The sequence below is a fragment of the Marmota marmota genome, unplaced genomic scaffold (genome assembly GCF_001458135.2).
Source record: "Marmota marmota marmota unplaced genomic scaffold, marMar, whole genome shotgun sequence".
In the NCBI taxonomy this organism is placed as follows: domain Eukaryota; kingdom Metazoa; phylum Chordata; class Mammalia; order Rodentia; family Sciuridae; genus Marmota; species Marmota marmota.
The window spans coordinates 41144185-41147713 of record NW_025999900.1 but is presented as its reverse complement, the minus strand read 5'-3'; the positions used below and the strand labels follow the sequence as shown (position 1 = coordinate 41147713).

At 43.8% G+C, this 3529-nt stretch overlaps 1 pseudogene; it reads right to left on the bottom strand.

The window, feature by feature from the left end:
- Positions 1 to 1346: 1346 nt before the first annotated feature.
- On the bottom strand, positions 1347 to 2263 carry LOC107144503 (annotated as a pseudogene).
- Between the last annotated feature and the right edge of the window lie 1266 nt (positions 2264 to 3529).

Below are 3529 nucleotides of genomic sequence, written 5' to 3'. Positions count from 1 at the left end.
ACAACAGACACTAGTATGGCAATATGTAAATCAATGGATGTGTAACTGATGTGATTCTGCAATCTGTGTATGGGGTGAAGGTGGGAGTTCATAACCCACTTGAATCAAAGTGTGGAATATGATATGTCAAGAAATTTGTAATGTTTTGAACAACCAACAATAAAAAATAAAATAAAAAAAAAGAAATACACACACACAAAAAAACATTTGACTTCATTAATTATTTAGGATAATGTAACTTAACAATAAGTCATTTACAAAAGAAGCAAATTTTTAAAAATGATATTATCCAACAATAGTGAGTCACTGTAACAACGGGATGAGAGAATAAATTGGTTCAGACACTTCGGAGAACAGGCAGTATCTAGTATGGTTGAAAATTCCCAGATGTTGTGTGCCCCAAACCTGACCACTCCCCCTCCGCAGTCTCCCAACCTAGTCTGGATTATCTATCACAAAGCAGTGAGGTCTAGGGTGAGGGGCTGGCTTTCCTGTCTCTCGTTCCTTCTTTTCTTTTCTTCCTTCCCTCTCCTCTTCCCTCAATCCTTCCCTACTTTCTTGTTTGTCTTTTGAAAGAATGAAATAAAACATATATATAGAAGAATGGATAGAACACATTTGGATGTTTAAACAAATAATCATAAAATAGTGCTCTGTGCAGCAACACTCAAGTTAAGAAGCTGTAATCATCAGCATTGAGAAGCTCCTCATGCAACCTCTGAGAGCATCACAACCTCCTCCCTCCCTGTCGGAATTATTTACTATCATCCTAGCTTCTGTGACCTTAATTCCCTTTTTATTCTTTGTAATCTGCCATCTAGATCCGAACTTTGCAGACGTGGATTCCACTGTAGGCATCATTTTGCATCACGCTCCTTTCCCTCAATATTCCGGTTGCAAGATTCAAATAAAATGCTGACTAGAGCTATAATTTTCATTGCCATATTATATGAATACACTATGGTGCATTTTCCCATTGTACTTGTTTTTTTTTTTTTTTTGCTTTTGTTTTTGCTTTGGTATTGGGGATTTAACCCAGGATTGCTTTACCACCACTGAACCACATCCCCAGTCCTTTTTTGTTTTTTATTTTGAGACAGGGTCTCACTAAGTTGCTTAGGGCCTTGCTGAGTTTCTGAGGCTGGCCTCGCACTTGGGATCCTCCTGCATCATCCTCCTGAGCCACTGGGATAACAGGCCTTCACCACCATGCCCAGCCCATTCTATTCTTTTTTTTTTTGCCTTAACCAAATCTTCCTTAATCTTTATTATTGAAAATCGGGACCAAGAAATGGTCATCTTGTACCCCAAAATAAAACCTTACTTTTGCCAAAGTCCAAAAAGTCCTAGCAAGTACCACTATAAATGGGATTCCACAGAATAGGGAAGGTATCAAGGGCCAGGGGATACAGGTGGTGAGATGCTGGGGCTGAGCCAGCTCCGTGCACTGCTGGGAATCTGGGGCTTCTTTGTGAGTGTTGTAAAGGGAAACTCAGGGAATATAGTGCTAGGCTCCTCTTTGGTCTGGGCCAAACCTAACAGGGCTAAGCGTTGGGCAGGTGGGGTAGAAAAATAGGTTTTTTGTTCTTCTGAGTAACGCTCTTGGGGTGTCACAGCACCCCGGTAAGTCCAGTCATGCCAATGGAAATTGAAGCCTTCAAGCAGGGTAATTCAGGCAGCTCTAGAAGGTACACAGTCAGGGGGCTTTCTCCGTGGCAGATCTGGCGTCTCTGTCCCTGGCAGCAGCACGACACCTCGGATGGCAAACAAGCCCCCAAATCGGGGGTGTATGCACACACCTGCTATGTGCTGAGTTCCCCATGGGTCAGCTTCCACATCTTGGCGTTGGTAGTAATAAGCAGCTCCTGCCACATGGCTGCTGTCTGGGCCAGAATCTTAGGGCACCCGTTGGGGTATACCTCGTAGTCAGCAATGACTTCCATCTGCAGCTCTGGGAGGCTCTGTCTAACACGTCTCAGGTGGTAGGCCACACACTGATCCACAGGGTCAGTTAGTGGTTGGAGGTGGTGGCTCTGCAAGAAGGGCTTAAGGCCTGGTCAAACATGGCCAGTGTGCTGAGTACCAAGAAGGCCAGGGTAGGTCCTGGCAGCGGCAGGTGGAAGGCTGGAGGCAGGAGTTCATTGTACCATGCCACCTGGAAGGGGTAAACCTCGAAGCCAAAAGCCCATTCTATTCTTAACAGACAGCTTGCTTGTAGTTCAAGACTATTACAAACAATGCTGCCAAGAACATTCTTACACATCAATCCCGGTACACATGTGTTCTTGCTCTTCTCCAGGGTGATGACCTGGAGTGGCTTCCTTTAATCCAGGCTTAGAGCATTCATGTTTCTTCTCTGTCTCCTCTTTCAAAACTAGCTCTTGGGAAAGGATCATAAATTTACTCATGCTAAGGTATAAATGGCCAAGAAGGATTAATGTGTATCCTATCTCATATAACTGGGGGTGGGAAGCAAATGAATTAACCTTTAATTGTTGAATTTTAAGTTATCAGGAGGCTGGTGGGAGAGAAATCAGCTAAGTTTGGCCCTGGGAGCAGAGGAACTTGGCAATATAACACCATAAATCAAGAAAACTATAAAAGCACACAAACAACAACAAACCAGCCAAGATGGAATATTCTGTTTGAAAGGTCAGAAACCAGGCATAAGAAGTGAAGTCCCTTGCCCAAGGCTCAGATAGCAGTTGATGGCTGACCCCATGGATGCTGGAGTAGTTGAAAGAAACCCTTATGGCCAAACACCTGCACTTGAGCCCTGGCTGCATCAACCACATGAGTCGCCTCCCAACCCCAGTTCCTCTTCTGTAAGGTCGACATGATGGTAGTACTTACCTCATGGGGTTGTAGCAAAAATAGAATAAGGTGATGATGCATTGAGTGAGTGCTCAAACAGTATTAGGCATCCTTCTCCTTATTTTTATTATTTGAAGCTGAGTAGGGCACTTCGTGCAAGTCCAGGTGGATGCTGAATATCCCCCAAACGCCCATGTGTTTAAAGGTTTGCTCCTTAACATGGTGTTATTGGGAAGTGTTAGAACCTTTAGGAGATAGAACCCAATGGAAGTCTTTAGGTCATTGTGGGTGGGCATGCCAATGAAGAGAATCATGGGACCCCAGACCCCTTCTCTTCCTCTTTTGTTTCTTGCACATGAGGTGAGCAGTTTATTCTGTCACATTGTTCCACCATTGTATCCAGCAACCCTATCGAAGGCCTGAAAGCAACAAGTCCACTCAGTCATGGACTGGAAGTTCTACAACTGTGAACCAAAACAGCTTTTTCTCTTTATAAGTTAATTATCTCAGATATTTTGTTATAATAGCAGAAATCTGACTAACCCACCAAGTAAGCCAGTGATCTGAGTAGGACTGACTGTTGCTGACAGAGATTCTGGCAGGTTTAAAATGTAAGTGGTACAGAAGAGAAAGAGTTATGAAAGCAGCATATCTGCTGGGCAGGAGCAAAGTGAGGAATATCCAGAATTGAGCTGCTGAAGGCTCATCAGTGGGT